At 50.6% G+C, this 20,350-nt stretch overlaps 1 pseudogene; it reads right to left on the reverse strand.

Annotated features, from left to right (window-relative positions):
- The window catches only part of LOC123483262, a 98,980-nt pseudogene extending 85,237 nt beyond the window's left edge, over nucleotides 1-13,743 (reverse strand).
- Between the last annotated feature and the right edge of the window lie 6,607 nt (nucleotides 13,744-20,350).

Genomic DNA, 20,350 nt, shown 5'->3' on the forward strand with positions numbered 1-20,350 from the left:
CTACCCTCCCCCCTCCTTCTCCTCCACACTTTCAAAAGGGACAACTTAATCTTCCCCAACTTAAGAGGAATCACTTTTAAAACCTGTGAGATGGTAGTGGGTCTTCAAACCAATAGTGGGCGGAATGCTTTCGTCAATACAACAAGAGCAACAATGGTGGGGTCAACTCTTGTGAGGCCTCTTGACCCCAACATTACCACACACACACACACACACACACACACACACACACACACACACACACACACACACACACACACACACATACACACACACACACACACACACACACACATACAAGGACAAACAGGGACTCCTTCCACTTATCTCCTAAGTATCTAAAGAGGTTGGACGGTTTAGTGGATTACCCATGGTCCTCGCTGCCTGGTGCACCAAGGGGCCGCCGTGTTGAAAGGAAGGATCAGGAGGACCTCTGTAGATTTGGGAATCTTGGTATACTGCCGTCACCATCCACCGTGGGAAACGCCCAACACCCCTCAGCCATTAAGGTGCTACTAAGTATTCCAATGTGTTGAGAATATTTAGGCTTTGGTTAGTGTTAATAATATACAAACACGGAGTGGAGTTTCTTAGTTTATGTTTCACATCAAATCCAAGGTTTTAGTTTGTCTTGGTTTGGACCTGCCACTGTTGTGTCCCGACTTAAACACCTTGGAGTGAATGAACGGACCCCCCTGGTCACAACAGACTGGGGGTTTCCCCAACCAAACACTGTGACTACAAGCCTCGCCAAACACCCTGAAACCATGGATTAAGTATGTTTCATCTCTCTCTATTTCTTCCTCCCTCTGTTCCCCCCTCTCTCTCTTCTCTCGTCTCTTCCCCCCTCTTTCTCTTTCTCTCTCCATCTCTCTCCATCTCTTCCTCCCCCTCTCTCTTCTTCTCAATTCCACCTCCCATCTCTCTCTTTAACAGGAGCAGCTCCAGTTCAAGTTTCAGTGTAGTGAGTTAGTGTTAGACCAGGGGAGACCAGCCAGTGTAGTGAGTTAGTGTTAGACCAGGGGAGACCAGCCAGTGTAGTGAGTTAGTGTTAGACCAGGGGAGACAAGCCAGTGTAGTGAGTTAGTGTTAGACCAGGGGAGACCAGCCAGTGTAGTGAGTTAGTGTCGGGCCAGGGGAGACCAGCCAGTGTAGTGAGTTAGTGTTAGGCCAGACCAGGGGAGACCAGCCAGTGTAGTGAGTTAGTGTTAGACCAGGGGAGACCAGCCAGTGTAGTGAGTTAGTGTTAGACCAGAGGAGACCAGCCAGTGTAGTGAGTTAGTGTTAGACCAGGGGAGACCAGCCAGTGTAGTGAATTAGTGTTAGACCAGGGGAGACCAGCCAGTGTAGTGAGTTAGTGTTAGACCAGGGGAGACCAGCCAGTGTAGTGAGTTAATGTTAGGCCAGACCAGGGGAGACCAGCCAGTGTAGTGAGTTAGTGTTAGACCAGGGAGACCAGCCAGTGTAGTGAGTTAGTGTTAGACCAGGGGAGACCAGCCAGTGTAGTGAGTTAGTATTAGACCAGGGGAGACCAGCCAGTGTAGTGAGTTAGTGTTAGGCCAGACCAGGGGAGACCAGCCAGTGTAGTGAGTTAGTGTTAGACCAGGGGAGACCAGCCAGTGTAGTGAGTTAGTATTAGACCAGGGGAGACCAGCCAGTGTAGTGAGTTAGTGTTAGACCAGGGGAGACCAGCCAGTGTAGTGAGTTAGTATTAGACCAGGGGAGACCAGCCAGTGTAGTGAGTTAGTGTTAGGCCAGACCAGGGGAGACCAGCCAGTGTAGTGAGTTAGTGTTAGACCAGGGGAGACCAGCCAGTGTAGTGAGTTAGTATTAGACCAGGGGAGACCAGCCAGTGTAGTGAGTTAGTGTTAGGCCAGACCAGGGGAGACCAGCCAGTGTAGTTAGTTAGTGTTGCGCCAGGGGAGACCAGCAAGTGTAGTCAGTTAGTGTTAGACCAGGGGAGACCAGCAAGTGTAGTCAGTTAGTGTTAGACCAGGGGAGACCAGCCAGTGTAGTGAGTTAGTGTTGGGCCAGACCAGGGGAGACCAGCAAGTGTAGTCAGTTAGTGTTAGACCAGGGGAGACCAGCCAGTGTAGTGAGTTAGTGTTGGGCCAGACCAGGGGAGACCAGCCAGTGTAGTCAGTTAGTGTTAGACCAGGGGAGACCAGCCAGTGTAGTGAGTTAGTGTCGGGCCAGGGGAGACAAGCCAGTGTAGTGAGTTAGTGTTGGGCCAGGGGAGACCAGCCAGTGTAGTGAGTTAGTGTTGGGCCAGGGGAGACCAGCCAGTGTAGTGAGTTAGTGTTAGACCAGGGGAGACCAGCCATTGTAGTGAGTTAGTGTTAGACCAGGGGAGACCAGCCAGTGTAGTGAGTTAGTGTTCAGACCAGGAGAGACCAGCCAGTGTAGTGAGTTAGTGTTAGGCCAGACCAGGGAGACCAGCCAGTGTAGTGAGTTAGTGTTGGGCCAGGGAGACCAGCCAGTGTAGTGAGTTAGTGTTAGGCCAGACCAGGGGAGACCAGCCAGTGTAGTGAGTTAGTGTTGGGCCAGGGGAGACCAGCCAGTGTAGTGAGTTAGTGTTAGACCAGGGGAGACCAGCCAGTGTAGTGAGTTAGTGTTAGACCAGGGAGACCAGCCAGTGTAGTGAGTTAGTGTTAGGCCAGACCAGGGGAGACCAGCCAGTTTAGTGAGTTAGTGTTAGGCCAGGGAGACCAGCCAGTGTAGTGAGTTAGTGTTGGGCCAGGGAGACCAGCCAGTGTAGTGAGTTAGTGTTAGACCAGGGGAGACCCAGCCAGTGTAGTAAGTTAGTGTTAGACCAGGGAGACCAGCCAGTGTAGTGAGTTAGTGTTAGACCAGGGAGACCAGCCAGTGTAGTGAGTTAGTGTTGGGCCAGGGGAGACCAGCCAGTGTAGTGAGTTAGTGTTAGACCAGGGGAGACCAGCCAGTGTAGTAAGTTAGTGTTAGACCAGGGGAGACCAGCCAGTGTAGTGAGTTAGTGTTAGACCAGGGGAGACCAGCCAGTGTAGTGAGTTAGTGTTAGGCCAGACCAGGGGAGACCAGCCAGTGTAGTGAGTTAGTGTTGGGCCAGACCAGGGGAGACCAGCCAGTGTAGTGAGTTAGTGTTGGGCCAGGGGAGACCAGCCAGTATAGTGAGTTAGTGTTAGACCAGGGGAGACCAGCCAGTGTAGTAAGTTAGTGTTAGACCAGGGGAGACCAGCCAGTGTAGTGAGTTAGTGTTGGGCCAGACCAGGGGAGACCAGCCAGTGTAGTGAGTTAGTGTTAGACCAGGGGAGACCAGCCAGTGTAGTGAGTTAGTGTTAGACCAGGGGAGACCAGCCAGTGTAGTGAGTTAGTGTTAGACCAGGGGAGACCAGCCAGTGTAGTGAGTTAGTGTTGGGCCAGGGGAGACCAGCCAGTGTAGTGAGTTAGTGTTGGGCAGACCAGGGAGACCAGCCAGTGTAGTGAGTTAGTGTTGCCAGACCAGGGGAGACCAGCCAGTGTAGTGAGTTAGTGTTGGGCCAGACCAGGGGAGACCAGCCAGTGTAGTGAGTTAGTATTAGACCAGGGAGACCAGCCAGTGTAGTGAGTTAGTGTTAGACCAGACCGGGAGACCAGCCAGTGTAGTGAGTTAGTGTTAGGCCAGACCAGGGAGACCAGCCAGTGTAGTGAGTTAGTGTTGCGCCAGGGAGACCAGCAAGTGTAGTGAGTTAGTGTTAGACCAGGGGAGACCAGCCAGTGTAGTGAGTTAGTGTTGGGCCAGACCAGGGGAGACCAGCCAGTGTAGTGAGTTAGTGTTAGACCAGGGGAGACCAGCCAGTGTAGTGAGTTAGTGTTGGGCCAGGGGAGACCAGCCAGTGTAGTGAGTTAGTGTTGGGCCAGGGGAGACCAGCCAGTGTAGTGAGTTAGTGTTGGGCCAGGGAGACCAGCCAGTGTAGTGAGTTAGTGTTAGACCAGGAGACCAGCCATTGTAGTAAGTTAGTGTTAGACCAGGGGAGACCAGCCAGTGTAGTAAGTTAGTGTTAGGCCAGACCAGGGGAGACCAGCCAGTGTAGTGAGTTAGTGTTGGGCCAGGGGAGACCAGCCAGTGTAGTGAGTTAGTGTTAGACCAGGGGAGACCAGCCAGTGTAGTGAGTTAGTGTTGGGCCAGACCAGGGGAGACCAGCCAGTGTAGTGAGTTAGTGTTGGGCCAGACCAGGGGAGACCAGCCAGTGTAGTGAGTTAGTATTAGACCAGGGGAGACCAGCCAGTGTAGTGAGTTAGTGTTAGGCCAGACCAGGGAGACCAGCAAGTGTAGTGAGTTAGTGTTAGACCAGGGAGACCAGCCAGTGTAGTGAGTTAGTGTTAGACCAGGGGGAGACCAGCCAGTGTAGTGAGTTAGTGTTAGGCCAGACCAGGGAGACCAGCCAGTGTAGTTAGTTAGTGTTGCGGGCCAGGGAGACCAGCAAGTGTAGTCAGTTAGTGTTGGACCAGGGGAGACCAGCCAGTGTAGTGAGTTAGTGTTGGGCCAGGGGAGACCAGCCAGTGTAGTGAGTTAGTGTTAGACCAGGGGAGACCAGCCAGTGTAGTGAGTTAGTGTCGGGCCAGGGGAGACAAGCCAGTGTAGTGAGTTAGTGTTGGGCCAGGGGAGACCAGCCAGTGTAGTGAGTTAGTGTTGGGCCAGGGGAGACCAGCGTGTAGTGAGTTAGTGTTAGACCAGGGAGACCAGCCAGTGTAGTGAGTTAGTGTTAGACCAGGGGAGACCAGCCAGTGTAGTGAGTTAGTGTTGGGCCAGACCAGGGAGACCAGCCAGTGTAGTGAGTTAGTGTTGGGCCAGGGAGACCAGCCAGTGTAGTGAGTTAGTGTTAGACCAGGGAGACCAGCCAGTGTAGTGAGTTAGTGTTAGACCAGGGGAGACCAGCCAGTGTAGTGAGTTAGTGTTAGGCCAGACCAGGGGAGACCAGCCAGTTTAGTGAGTTAGTGTTAGGCCAGGGGAGACCAGCCAGTGTAGTGAGTTAGTGTTGGGCCAGGGGAGACCAGCCAGTGTAGTGAGTTAGTGTTAGACCAGGGAGACCAGCCAGTGTAGTAAGTTAGTGTTAGACCAGGAGACCAGCCAGTGTAGTGAGTTAGTGTTAGACCAGGGGAGACCAGCAAGTGTAGTGAGTTAGTGTTGGGCCAGGGGAGACCAGCCAGTGTAGTGAGTTAGTGTTAGACCAGGGGAGACCAGCCAGTGTAGTGAGTTAGTGTTGGGCCAGGGGAGACCAGCCAGTGTAGTGAGTTAGTGTTGAGACCAGGGAGACCAGCCAGTGTAGTAAGTTAGTGTTCAGACCAGGGAGACCAGCCAGTGTAGTGAGTTAGTGTTGGGCCAGACCAGGGGAGACCAGCCAGTGTAGTGAGTTAGTGTTGGGCCAGGGGAGACCAGCCAGTATAGTGAGTTAGTGTTAGACCAGGGGAGACCAGCCAGTGTAGTAAGTTAGTGTTAGACCAGGGGAGACCAGCCAGTGTAGTGAGTTAGTGTTGGGCCAGACCAGGGGAGACCAGCCAGTGTAGTGAGTTAGTGTTAGACCAGGGGAGACCAGCCAGTGTAGTGAGTTAGTGTTAGACCAGGGGAGACCAGCCAGTGTAGTAAGTTAGTGTTAGGCCAGACCAGGGGAGACCAGCCGTTGTGTTGGGCCGGGCCAGGTAGTGAGAGTGTTGACCAGGGAGACCAGCCAGTGGGAGACCAGCCAGTGTAGTGAGTTAGTGTTAGACCAGGGGAGACCAGCCAGTGTAGTGAGTTAGTGTTGGGCCAGACCAGGGGAGACCAGCCAGTGTAGTGAGTTAGTGTTGGGCCAGACCAGGGGAGACCAGCCAGTGTAGTGAGTTAGTGTTGGGCCAGGGGAGACCAGCCAGAACACGTTGAAAGGCAGGGCTTCTACTCTTTAATGTGGCTCCAGCAGCAGCTCTCTGGTCCTCCTAATGAGGTGCTTTACACACCCACACAAACACACACACACATCCGCCGATGATGATTACCATTATGTTGGGGACTCATCCAAATACCTCCAGGGACCCAAACGGAGACAGAGGCTCTCCCCCCTTCCAAATCTCAAACCCCCAGACACCGACCCGGGACCCCCCACCTCCAACCCTCCAGCATTGGCACAAGACCTCAGGTAAACACCCATCCAGGTCCCACCCCCCACTCCCATCAGTCACCTCAGCCCTGGCCAGCACCCAGACTGCTACCTCACTGTCTGTCAATGCAGAGGGGGTTACAGACAAGCCGTGGCCCTGTAGGCCCCCCAGGGCTGAGGTTCACACATCACACAACACAGAGGTGGAGAGGAGCCATGGAAAAGGTGTGGAGCTGCTGAACACTGATTTTTATAGCCAATAGGGTCTGGGAGTAGGAAGTTCTGAGAACAGGGTTTTAGGGCATTATTTGAATGGGTATGGGTAGCACCTCCATCACTCGGTCACGTCATCGCCGTTGTTGTCAACGTTCCACAGACGTCACAAAAGTAGAACGGAGGCTAATGACTTTGAACGGGAGCTAATGACTGATTCTGCAATTGATGTAGTCGAGTCACTAAACCTCGAGTCCGAATCGAGTCCCAAGTCCCCTGTGCTCGAGTCCGAGTCACCAATGGTTGAGTCATGAGTCGAGTCACGAGACCCTATGGCTGAAGTCCGAGTCCCCAGTGCTAACAGGGTGAATCATCTCCTTGTAATACTTATCTGTGCATTGACTGAAGCGTCCTAGCCACTATGATGCTATCAATAATGTATATTAAAGAGGTAGAATACAGGTGTACCAGTCCACTTTAAAATAGTCCTCACTTGATCAGCCTATTGCCAGCCCTTTGATACAGTGAAGAGCCCAACTAAGAGAGATATAGCGAGAGAAGGAGCGAAAGAGACTTAATTAAAAGCTGTGTGTGTGTGGGGGGGGGACAGCGGTACAGCCCATTGAACAGGCCGACTAGGCTAATCCCCAACACCATCAAAGGAGCCGGAGAAGGGGAGCCTGGGCCATGACAGCACCTCGGAGAGGAGAGAAGAGAGGTTAAGGGAGGAGAGAAGAGAAGAGAGAGGGAGAGGAGAGGAGGGGAGAGGGGGAGAGGAGAGGAGGAGAGGAGAGGGAGGAGAGGAGGAGAGGAGGAGAGGAGGAAAGAGTGATCTGATGCCTCCTGTGATAACCTGTGTGATTATTACCTCAGGAGGGCCCTGGACTGGTCTGGACTGGACAGGTCTTGGGTGTTCTGAGAAACACAGAGAGAGTTTATACTATCTGATAGATGGGGAGATAGTGAGTTACTTGACTGCTGGTGATATGAGCACCTTCCAGGATCTCTGCTCTGCCTTTTATATCTATTTAGCCTCTTCTCCTGTCTCTCCTCTCTTGCCCCATTCTCTCCCTTCCCTTCTCTCCTCTCCTCTCCTCTCCTCCCTCTCGCTCCCCTGCTGGCATCAGTCTCCTCCCTGGCGCGGTACACAGGGAGGTAGTGTAGGTCAGAGCTGGGCTGGCAGGGCTCCCACCAGATAGAGATGAAGCGCCCTAACATCCTCACAGAGCCGTGTCTGATCCCCCGCCAACCAAGAGACAGAGACCCTTCCCAGGGGTGAACTTCCTTCGCCCCCTCACCCAAACACACGCACGCAGACCCCCAGAGCTGGCATAGACACACAACGGTTCATGCATACACACACAACGCCACTCTTGGCTCTGCCATTCCTGCCTCTGCCAGCCGCCAGTACTGTACATAAATGGGAGGGAGGGAGGGAGAGAGAGAGAGAGAGAGAGAGAGAGAGAGAGAGAGAGAGAGAGAGAGAGAGAGAGAGAGAGAGAGAGAGAGAGAGAGAGAGAGAATCTCTATTGTGATGAGGCTAGTAATTAACCTGTGACTGGGTGTGTTGACCCCATGTGAAGAGCAGGGCTCAGTCAGGGAGGGGAGGTTTTCTAACAGTCAGTGATTATAACAAAGCATGGTGAGTATTTCATTTAGAACCATTAATCTCTGTGGCTCAGTGTCTGATCACTGAGCGTGCACTAAACCTTCTGATTAAGAGATGTTTGTAAACACCCTTATACACACACGTGGTGATTGAAGGTTTCGTCGCTCATTCGTTGATATGAGGCTCTCTCTATGACAACAGACTCACCAGCCTCATGGTGTCTTGGAGTTAATCTCCAATGCAAAGAGATACTTCTTGCTTTTCAATAAAACTCCTTATTCAGGCTAAAATATGAAAGCCTATCTCTCGTAGGTTCTCTATATATCTCTCGCCCCCGTCACTCTCTCTCTCCCTCTCTCTCTCCCTCTCCTCCCTCTCCCTCCCTCTCTCTCCCTCTCCTCCCTCTCCCTCCCTCTCTCTCCCCCTCTCCTCCCTCTCCCTCCCTCTCTCTCTCTCCCTCTCCTCTCTCTCTCTCCTCTCCCTCCCCCTCTCTCCTCTCCCCCCTCTCTCTCCTCCCTCTCCCTCCCTCTCTCTCTCCCTCTCCTCCCTCTCCCTCCCTCTCTCTCTCCCTCTCCTCTCTCTCTCTCCCTCGCCTCCCTCTCTCTCCCTCTCCCTCTCTCTCTGCTCTCCTCTCCCTCCCCCTCTCTCTCCCTCTCCTCTCTCTCTCCCTCTCTCTCTCTCTCTCTCTCTCTCTCTCCCTCTCCTCCCTCTCCTCCCTCCTCTCTCTCTCTCTCTCTCTCTCCCTCCCTCCTCTCTCTCCCTCTCTCTCTCTCCTCTCCTCCCTCTCCCTCCTCTCTCTCTCCCTCTCCTCCCCTCTCTCTCTCCCTCTCCTCCCTCTCTCTCCCTCTCCTCTCTCTCTCTCCCTCTCCTCTCTCTCTCTCCCTCTCCTCCCTCTCTCTCCCTCTCCTCTCTCTCTCTCTCTCTCTCTCTCTCCCGCTCCCTCTCCTCTCTCTCCCTCTATCTCTCTCCCTCTTCTCCCTCTCCCTCTCTCCCTCTCTCTCCCATCCCTCTGTCTCTCTCCCTCTCCTCTCCTCCCCTCCTCTCTCTCCCTCCTCTCTCTCTCTCTCCCTCTCCTCCTCTACCTCCCTCTCTCTCTCTCTCCCTCTCTCCCTATCCTCTCTCCTCTCTCCCTCTCTCTCTCCCTCTCCTCTCTCTCTCCCTCTCTCCCTCTCTCTCCCTCCTCTCTTTCCCTCTGCTCTCTCTCTCCCTTTCCTCTCTCTCTCTCCCTCTCCCTCTCCCTCCTCATCTCTATCCCTCTCCTCCCCTCTCCTCTCTCTCTCTCTCTCTCTCTCTCCTCCCTCTCCTCTCTCTCTCTCCCTCTCCTCTCTCTCTTCCTCTCTCCCTCTCTCTCCCTCTCTCTCTCTCTCCCTCTCCTCCCTCTCTCTCCCTCTCCCTGCTCTCTCTCCCTCTCCTCCCTCTCCTCCCTCTCCTCCCTCTCCCTCCCTCTCTCTCTCCATCTCCTCTCTCTCTCTCTCCCTCTCCTCTCTCTCTCTCCCTCTCTCTCCGCACATTGTTTATCACCAATTACATAAAGCTGTAGCAGCTTGCTCCTAGGTTCTAGCTGCCGAAGCCAGAGACAGACAGGGCCCATTCACATGCAGATGTCGCTAGATAAATCCCCATCTTGTTTTGTTGTGGGATGGCTCATTTTGTTCAGGCTCTCCCCCCTCCCTCCATTCGCCCTCAGGCTCAAGCACACCCACCCCCTTGTTTGTCTCTCGTTGTTCACAACGTGGCGTGAACGAAAGAAACGCAAAAACGAAATGTGTGGAGGCGGAACGAAAATGTTAATTGGTCGCATGGCACTATATAATCCACCCCTTCACTCTTTCGCTCCTTCCTTCTCTCGTTACCTCTATAGATGACTGATAAATATTTAATTGCAAATGTGAATCTTTATTCTCATAATCCCCCTCTCCATCCCTGCTGCTTTGAGCTCATCCCTCTGTTCACAACATCCATCTAACAATAGGCCTGACGCAAGAGTCTCTCTCTCTCTCTCACCCAAATAAATGCCCAAACAAATAAATCTCTCTCTCTCTCTATCTGCACCCATTTAAGACACATTCAACTGTGCCACAAGTCAGGGAAACAGGAGATGGGGAACTACATTAGGTAGTGAAATTAACTCTAATACTAATGTGTTGTGTACTATCTCAGTGTCACAAAGGTGTCACGAAGGTGAGTATATCTTCCACACCTCCATCTGAACCAAGTCTATCTTTCTTCTACTATACAGGATCTGTGGCTTCCAACTTCCAGCATTAACCATAGTGGTAGTGGATCTGTGGCTTCCTTTCGCTGACAGATAGTGCTCCAACTTCCAGCATTAACCATAGTGGTAGTGGATCTGTGGCTTCCTTTCGCTGACAGATAGTGCTCCAACTTCCAGCATTAACCATAGTGGTAGTGGATCTGTGGCTTCCTTTCGCTGCCAGATAGTGCTCCAACTTCCAGCATTAACCATAGTGGTAGTGGATCTGTGGCTTCCTTTCGCTGCCAGATAGTGCTCCAACTTCCAGCATTAACCATAGTGGTAATGGATCGTGGCTTCCTTTCGCTGCCAGATAGTGCTCCAACTTCCAGCATTAACCATAGTGGTAGTGGATCTGTGGCTTCCTTTCGCTGCCAGATAGTGCTCCAACTTCCAGCATTAACCATAGTGGTAGTTACAACTTCTAATTATTTCATGCCCCTTGGTTGTCCGGGTACGGGACGACGCAAAAGTGTTGGCGGGAGAAGAAGAGAAGAGAGAGAAGACAGAATGTAAAAGAGAGGCGTGCTGGAATGATTGACAGCAGCCGTTCCCATAGGAACTCATTAAGGCTTCTGACTAAAAGCTAGTGGGCACGCTCACACGCTGCTCTCCTGTTCTTTTCTCTCTCTCTCCTCTTCTCTCTCTCTCTCTCCTCTCCTCTTCTTTCACTCTCTCCTCTTCTCTCTCTCTCCTCTTCTCTTCTCTCTCTCTCCTCTTCTCTTCTCTTTCGCTCTCTCCTCTTCTCTTTCGCTCTCTCCTCTTCTCTTTCGCTCTCTCCTCTTCTCTTTCGCTCTCTCCTCTTCTCTCTATCTCTCCTCTCCTTTTCTCTTTCGCTCTCTCCTCTTCTCTTTCGCTCTCTCCTCTTCTCTTTCGCTCTCTCCTCTTCTCTTTCGCTCTCTCCACTTCTCTTTCGCTCTCTCCTCTTCTCTTTCGCTCTCTCCCCTTCTCTATCTCTCTCCTCTTCTCTTCTCTTTCGCTCTCTCCTCTTCTCTTTCGCTCTCTCCTCTTCTCTTTCGCTCTCTCCTCTTCTCTTTCGCTCTCTCCTCTTCTCTTTCGCTCTCTCCTCTTCTCTTTCGCTCTCTCCTCTTCTCTTTCGCTCTCTTCTCTTCTCTTTCGCTCTCTCCTCTTCTCTTTCGCTCTCTCCCCTTCTCTCTCTCTCTCCTCTCCTCTTCTCTTTTGCTCTCTCCTCTTCTCTTTCGCTCTCTCCTCTTCTCTTTCGCTCTCTCCTCTTCTCTTTCGCTCTCTTCTCTTTCGCTCTCTCCCCTTCTCTCTCTCTCTCCTCTCCTCTTCTCTTTTGCTCTCTCCTCTTCTCTTTCGCTCTCTCCTCTTCTCTTTCGCTCTCTCCTCTTCTCTCTTTTCCTCCATGGTCCTCCTTTTAGACCTAACATTCAATCAGACAGACAGACAGACAGACAGACAGACAGACAGACAGACAGACAGACAGACAGACAGACAGACAGAGAGAGAGAGAGAGAGAGAGAGAGAGAGAGAGAGAGAGAGAGAGAGAGAGAGAGAGAATAAACAACTGCCTTATCTCTGCAGCAGCATCACCACAGAAAGAAGAGTGTACTGAACTCTCTGTGCTCTTTATCTCATCTGATCTGACGCTTTTAAAACACAACGTTTTTTTTGGCCTCGTCTTCTCTTTCATTCAGAGTTCCTCTGGAAGGGTTTCTGCTCAGACTGTGTTCTTTTCCAGCCCCCTCTGTGACTTTCTGTGCTTGGTCCTTAGTAGTCTCTCTCACTTTCTCTTTTTATGCTCCCTCTCTCGTTCTCTCTCTCCTTCTCTCTCCCGGGCTGTTTTGGAGGCAGGGGCAAGGGTTCTGAAAGTTGAAGTGAAGTTGAAGTGTTTGGTCCTCTGAGAGAAGTTGATTCTATAACGAAGTACATAGAGATTTCATGACTGGTGTGAAACTTTCGCTCTTTCGAAAGTTTGGTCTCATCCATTAACGATATACCATCTTTGACATTAGTGATTGTCACGTTCGTTCATGAACGGGTCAGACCAAGGCGCAGCGTGATATGCATACATGTTTATTTGAACCGAATAAACAACTACAAAACAACAAACGAAACGTGAAGTCCAAGGTACACAAACAACATACCTCAACACGGAACAAGATCCCACAACCCACTAGTGCCAATAGGCTGCCTAAGTATGGTTCCCAATCAGAGACAACGAGCTACAGCTGCCTCTGATTGGGAACCACACCGGCCAACATAGATCTACACATAATAGAACACCAACATAGAAATACACAACATAGAACATACACACCCTGACTCAACATATACGAGTCCCCAGAGTCAGGGGCGTGACAGTACCCCCAAAGGTGCGGATCGACCGCACAACCTCTACTTAACAGGGTAGGGGCCGGGTGGGCATTCCGCCTCGGAGGCGGATCCGGCTCGGGCGTGACCACCACCTATTCTCCGCCTCCCTGTTGCGCCCCTGGTCTGGTCTGGACCTCGGCGTGCTGCTTCCCCCTCTCCTTCCTCCCACTATACTCCAAGCCCTGTCCGACCCTGGTGTGGGGAGACCCCGAACCTGGAGAGGGGCTGACGTCTGGGTCTGGACTGGAGCCGCTGACCGAGCTGGACCGGGCACCGGTGGAGCGGACTGTCTCTGGCTCCGAGTGGAGCCGCTGACCGGATCTGGACTGGACCGGTGGAGTGTACTGATCTGGCTCCAGTGGAGGCCGCTGACCGGAGCTGGATCAGGCACCGGTGGAGAGGACTACTCTGGCTCGGAGTGGAGCCGCTGACCGGAGCTGGACTGGACTCCGGTGGAGTGGACTGCTCTGGCTCGGATGGAGCAGCTGACCGAGCTGGATCAGGCACCCGGTGGAGCGAGACTGCTCTGGCTCGACTGGAAGCAGCTTACCGGAGCTGGATCAGGCACTGGTGGAGCGGACTGCTCTGGCCCGGACTGGACTGCTGACTGGTGCGGACCAGGCACCGGTGAAGGCACGGGCCGTGCCGACTGGACACCTCACCACTGGTCTGCTGCGAGGAGCAGGCACGGGCCGAACCGGACTAGGAACATGCACCACTGGCCTGCTGCGAGGAGCAGGAATAGGCCGGGCGGACTGGCGAGACACACACCACTGGCTTGGTGCAGAAGCGAGGAACAGGCCGGGCGGGCTGGGACGTGCACCACTGGCTTGGTGCGAGGGACAGGAACAGGCCGGACCGGGCTGGCCGCACCACTGGCTTGGAGTGGGGACAGGAACAGGCCGGGCCGGGCTGGCAAGCACCACTGGCTTGGTGCGAGGGGCAGGAACAGGCGGGCCGGGTGGCAACGCGCACCACTGGCTTGGTGCGAGGAGCAGGAAGGGGCCGGACCGGACTGCAAAGGCGGACTGGAGGTCTGGAGTGGAGAGCTGGCGACAACCCGCCTGGCTGGCTACCCACTCGCACTACACGTGCGGGGCGCTGGCACAGGACGCACTGGGCTGTGCACGCATACTGGCGATACAGCTCGGAGAAGGTGCAGGATATGCGGGACCGAGGAGGCGTACCTGGAGACCAGGAGCGTTGAGACGGCACACCCCCGGCCCTGGCTGGATGCCCATCTCGCACGGCACGTGCGTGGTGAGCACAGGACGTACAGGACTGTGCCGGCACACTGGCGACACAGTACGTAGCTCCGCATAACACGGAGCCTGCCCAGTCACACGCCTCCTCGCGTGAGTACAGGGAGTTGGCTCTGCTCTAACGCTAGGCTCCGCCAACCACCCTTTTAGCCCCCCCCCCAACATTTTCTTGGGGCTGTCTCTCGGGCTTCCTCCTCGACCAGCGTCCTCTGCGTTGCCGCTGCTCCTCTCTATACCGCGCCTCCACTGTCTCCTCCCAAGGACGGCGATCCATCCCGGCCTGAATCTCCTCCCATGTCCAGGAACCCTTTCCTTCCAGGATCTCCTCCCATGTCCAGGCTGTCTGCTCCTGGACACGCTGCTTGGTCCTCGTTTGGTGGGATCTTCTGTCACGTTCGTTCATGAACGGGTCAGACCAAGGTGCAGCGTGATATGCATACATGTTTATTTGAACTGAATAAACAACTACAAAACAACAAACGAAACGTGAAGTCCAAGGTACACAAACAACATACCTCAACACGGAACAAGATCCCACAACCCACTAGTGCCAATAGGCTGCCTAAGTATGGTCCCCAATCAGAGACAACGAGCTACAACTGCCTCTGATTGGGAACCACACCGGCCAACATAGATCTACACATAATAGAACACCAACATAGAAATACACAACATAGAACATACACACCCTGACTCAACATATACGAATCCCCAGAGTCAGGGCGTGACAGTGATATTAATGCGATCTGCTTGTCTGTTCATACTCTAGTGGTAGACACATAGAAATTGAATTATATTTCTATGGGTTGGCATCTCTTTACCGAATTAAGTTCAGAATGAAGTTCTGGGTTGAAAAAAGTGCTAAGATTTTCAATAGGTATCAACTATGGTGAATTGCACCACTCGCTCAACCATTGAATTTCCTCATCAACATTGTAGACCACCAGAGAGTGAAAGGTGATGAGACATGTTCTTAGATATATTCCATGTCCAGACTTGACACAATTTCTGACACTGGCAAATATGACCTGCCAATTAAACAGAGAGGAAGAGGGAGAGGGGATGAGAGGGGAGAGGGAAGAGAGGGAGACAAGAGAGGGGGATGTGTGCCTCTGAGTTTGTAATCCGCTCTCAAATTAGGAGACCGACAGACAGACCCTCAGAGCATCGGATATGGTTCACTCACTCACTGTTCCTCATTAGACATTCGTCTGTCATGACACACACAAACACACACACACACACACACAAACACGCACATGCACACACTCAATCACATAGAGACATTCCTAGGTCTGAGGGCCTCTCTATCCCATTTGGGATTCTTACAAACTTGGAATTTGGACATTCAAGCAGAACATGGCTTTTTTCCCATTTAAACATCAGCCAATGGACATCCTACTGCTCCACCATGACAGAGCCTTTCAGGAGGGGGGCTTCCTATCTTGCTAGTCTAGATCCTCCACTTTGGTTGCAAACAATCAAAATACTAAACCTCTCAGCAGAATCTCAGTTGATAACAACCTTAGAGTCAAATGAAAATGATTGAAAAACATAGTTTATCTCCTTCAAAATCCACAAAACCTAAACAATCCATATCTGCATCCATTGTGATTGTGAATTCAAAGAAATATCCTCAAGGACATGTAAGGCGTCTTGGGTGTCTACACTCCAGTGAAAACAGTTAGATGGGAAAAAACAGTTAGAGTTTAGAATGTTGTTGTTGAAACCGTGATTACCACTATTTATGACTATGTTTGGGCTGGGTTTTTAAGAGTCTGAAACGAATGAATGATTTGAGCGATGAAAAAAAAATCCACATTGGTGTCGAGCCAACGGTTAAATAAAAATGATTAAGAAGAAAGCAGAAGATCAATAGGAGTTTATATCACTCTGTAAATCCCCCTTTGCTTTGTGTTTTTATTTGAAGTCAGAGTGAAGCACTCACTCACTTTAAATCAAAGAGCTGTCATCTTCGCTGTGGTTACTGTAGATAATATTATGCTTAATGTCTTCGGTTACTTTTTTTAGGTTTTTCAGACTGAACTTCAAATACCATAGACTCCACTTTCTCTCTCCCCGCTGCAACGTCTTTGCGTCATTGGAAAGTTGGCACATGCGTGCATGCATTCGGGCGGTCGGTTTCTGAGTTGAGGTTGTGTTAAGTCGACTACTCATTGAGATGAATTAGAAAATGGATCGTCTGAGATCTGACGCTGTCGGCGCAGGATACTGTTGATGACTCAACGTTGATGTAAAGACTCTGACACGAGTGGATTGAAATCATTGTCTCGTAGAAGACACTGGCTACGTCCCAAATGGCACCCTATTCCCTACATAGTGCACTACTTTTGACTAGAGCCCTATGGGCCCTGGTCAAAAGTAGTGCACTACATAGGGAATATGGTATCATCTGGGATGCAGACTTAGACTAAGCAGGCCAATGAGAAATTAGCTTGATGAGAAAAGACTGACGCTAACCACAGCCAACAACAAAAAACTCCAAGCTGTCTTCAGACGTCACGGCCCGGGCCGCTAACGCAAATAAACAACGGTGTGTGTGTGTTTGTGTGTGTGTTTGTGTGTGTGTGTGTGTGTCAATGTCATCGGGTGCGACCATGGCTCTTCGCTCGAGCCGCCGCCTCCCAGGCCCCAGAAAGCCCTCCACCAATCAGATGCTTTCTCTGGCACGCTTCGGGATGACCGCAGAGGAACAAGAAAACAAATGCTGGGGCAAACAAAACCGGGATCGAGCCAAAGCCACCAACCCTGGATCCCGTCATAGCAGCAGTAGCTGAGGCAGAAGAGCAGTTCTTAGGTCTTTTGTGGGAACGTTTAGATGTGGTCCTTTCTCGCTCAGTACATTCAATCCCCAAATCTCCACATTTATTTTCTCTATCTCTTTCTCCCTTCTCACTTTCTTTCTTTCTTTCTTTCTTTCTTTCTTTCTTTCTTTCTTTCTTTCTTTCTTTCTTTCTTTCTTTCTTTCTTTCTTTCTTTCTTTCTTTCTTTCTTTCTTTCTTTCTTTCCCTCTCTCTCTCTGTCCTCTCCTCCTCCATCTCTCCTTCACTCTCTCTCCCGATCTCCTCTCTCTCCCCCTTCCCTCTCTCTCTCTGGGCCCATCTGGGCTTGGGTCTGGTGCTGGGTGGGGAACATCCCGTCCCTGTCCTCCCCTGTCAGGGAGGCTCTGCGGGGGCCCGTGGGGACACAAAGGCAGGATTACTGCAGCTGCCAGTCACGCTAAGACCCTCAGCCAGATCTCCGAGGGCCCGGCCTAGCGCCCGTGTCCTCCTCAAAGATCCTCACTGCACCCCGTCACAAAGGGACGTCATTAGACCCAACACAAAAGGGCCTCCGCTCCCCCCCTGTCTTCTCATGGTTCTTAGGCAACAACGAAATCAGGAGGCCAAATAGCCTGATTAGGAGAGATAATACTGGTTTGTAAATGGGAGTGAAGGCAGTGTCATCTGGTGATAATGGGGAGGAGGGAGGAGATGTTGGAGGACAGTGTGTTGTTAGGTTTAGCATAGAACAGTGTGAGATGAGAATGGATGTGTGTGATGTGGCCAGCAGCATACCACCCTGCATCCCAATGCTGGCTTGTCTCTGAAGCTAAACAGGGTTGGTTCGGGTTGGTTCCTGGATGGGAGACCAGATGCTGCTGGAAGTGGTGTTGGGGGCGAATAAGAGGCATTCTTTCTTCTGGTCTAAACAAAAATATCCCAATGCCCCTGGGCAGTGATTGGGGACATTGCCCTGTGTAGGGTGCAGTGTTTTAGATGGGACGTTAAATGGGTGTTCTGACTCTCTGTGGTCACTAAAGATCCCACGGCACTTATCGTAAGAATAGGGGTGTTAACCCTGGTGTCTGGCTAAATTCCCAATCTGGCCTCATACCATCCATGGCCACCTAATCATCCCCAGCTTCCAATTGGCTCATTCATCCCCCTCCTCTCCCTAACTCATTCCCCCAGGTTGTTGCTGTAAATGAGAATGTGTTTTCAGTCAACTTACCTGGTAAAATAATGGTGGAATAAATATAAATCAAATGATGTGGGTTTTCGTTGGATCTGTTACTTGAGGTTGTCACGCCGCTTTGAGGTTGTGATGCGTTTTCTGTATAGTTTGTGGAGGGAGAGATTACTTACAAGTAGTTCTTGTTAGTTGAGACTAAAGTAATTAGAGGGTACATTTGTTAAAAAAAGAATACAAAGGTCTTTAGGGTAGTGTTCTTCAAGTGTAGATAATTCCATTAAATATTGATTTATTTTAGACTAATTTAACAATGTCAAAAAACTTTAAATCAAGAAATTGTTATGCACAAGTGAAAACCAAAAAGAATGATTTATTAAGCTTTCTTAATTATACATTAAAAAGATTTGTTTTAATTTGAAACTTTCCAAAGAATATCTCAGTTTGTCTTGATGTTAAGATTCTTTGAAAATACCTCTGTCTCTGAAATCATTACATTTGATCTTTAAATTAATTGGAAGAATAGAAAAACAAAATATTCCCCCACCCTTCACTCTTTGCACTTATCAAACGGTTAGCAATATTCCACAAGGTTCTCCCATGTATGTTCTTCACAGAGCCTGGTCCACTTAAGTCATTAAGAAGAAGCATGGCCTATGATTTTAGAGTTGGGCCGCTGAATCATGTTGGTTTGTTTTCGCCCCTGGAACCAAAAAGGGTTCTACCTAGAACCAAAAAGGGTTCTACCTGGAACCAAAAAGGGTTCTACCTGGAACCGAAAAGGTCTAAGAGTGTATCTCTTTCTCTCGTTCAATCTGTGACAACTGAGAACTAGGCCTGATCTGCTAACACACCATGCTACAGAGAAATACATGTGCGCGCACACACACACACTCACTCCACATTGGGGCAACCTCACACCACTTTGAGGCGGTCAGCTACAGATGTAGGATCTTCATCGATCACCCTGTTGCAGGAGAATCAAAGCAAATCAAATCAAGCTTTATTTATACAGCAACCGGCCGTGATCGGGAGTCCCATGGGGCGGCACGCATTGGCCCAGCGTCGTCTGGGTTAGGGGAGGGTTGGGCGGGGGGGGTTTTACTTGGGCTTGAGTCTTGCTCTAGCGACCCTTGTGGCGGGCCGGGCAACCTGCAGGTTGCTCAGTCGCAGTTGAACAGTGTTTTCCGACACATTGGGCAGCTGTCTTCCGGGTTAAGCTGGGCGGTGTGTTAAGAAGCGTGGTTTGGAGGGTGATGTTTCGGAGGACGTATGAGACTTCACTCTCCCGGAAGCTCGCTGGGGAGTTGCAGCAAAGAGACAAAATCAAAATTGGGAGAAAAAGAAAATGGGTAAAATAAAAATTAAATAACAAATAAATGAAAAATTAAAATAAAAGATGAAATAATTATAACAACAAACATAAGATAAAAAATTAAAGAATGACAAAAGAATGTCACAGTTTCCTGTCCCCCCTCAGGTTTCTGGCAGGCTATTCCAGAAGCTGGGGGCATAATTACTAAAGGCTGCCTCTCCATGCCTGCGGTCCTAGGCTTTGGGATGCAATGAAGAAAATGTAAACTTGTAGTGTATTGAGGTTTAAAAGTTCTGAAGTTTAAATTTTTGATGTCACTTATCAAAATACAAAATATGAATTTGATACAATAATTAATTCCTTTGTGAGGATTATTTTCTGCTGTAGCAAACTGGCTCAAATTAAGATCCTACATCTGTAGACCTCTGATTCATAGCAACAGGAAGGAGAGGAATATATATCAGTAGACAGTTATTAGGTGTAAACCCCATCTACAAAGGGTATCAAGACAGTGAGTACATGGCGGGCTTGCCATGTGAAAAGACACAGGATGAGGCATTCAGTTACTGTTCGATTGAACGTAGAATGGGAAAGATGAGTGAAAGACAGTAGTTGATGAGAGGGGTAGAATGAGAATGGAAAGAATCGCGCAAGCTAACAAGGGCACAAACAGACAAATAAAGGGCAGTACAACAGCGGGTGCAGAACGGATCGGAACGCATAACCGACGGTTGTACGAATGATTGAGCAGACGAACAGGTACTCTATCATTGAAACAAGAAGAAGAGAACAGATCACTAACACTGGACAATTGAGGAGTGGAAAAAATGCTGGTTGACGAATCTGTTTTTGTGTCATGCTGATGCCAGAGTCAGGATTTGGTGCGTAAGCAGCTTGAGTCCATGGTACATCCTGCCTGGTGTGACGGTACAGGCTGGGGGGGGGGTGGTGTAACGGTGTGGGGAATGTTTTCCTGGCAACAACGGTAGGTCCCTTGATACCAATTGAGCAACGTTTCATGCCCAAAGAGGTAGGGCTTGCCCCCGGAGGCAAAGGGGGTCCGAGACGAAGGATGGGTGTACTAATAAACTTTTTTTTTTTAAGGAACTTAAAGTGTTAAGGTATAGCTCCTCTATCGTACACTCACACGCCAGGTGCTTACCTTTTAGAATTAACACCCAGAATGCAATGGTATAAAAGATCAAAGGGTCAACTAGACTGGTGTTTACGTCAATACTCCTCAGTTATCCGTCTCTGTGGTTAGGATCCAGGGGGAATCCCTCTGACTGGATGTTATGG

This window comes from Coregonus clupeaformis, unplaced genomic scaffold (assembly GCF_020615455.1).
Source record: "Coregonus clupeaformis isolate EN_2021a unplaced genomic scaffold, ASM2061545v1 scaf0054, whole genome shotgun sequence".
Classification (NCBI taxonomy): domain Eukaryota; kingdom Metazoa; phylum Chordata; class Actinopteri; order Salmoniformes; family Salmonidae; genus Coregonus; species Coregonus clupeaformis.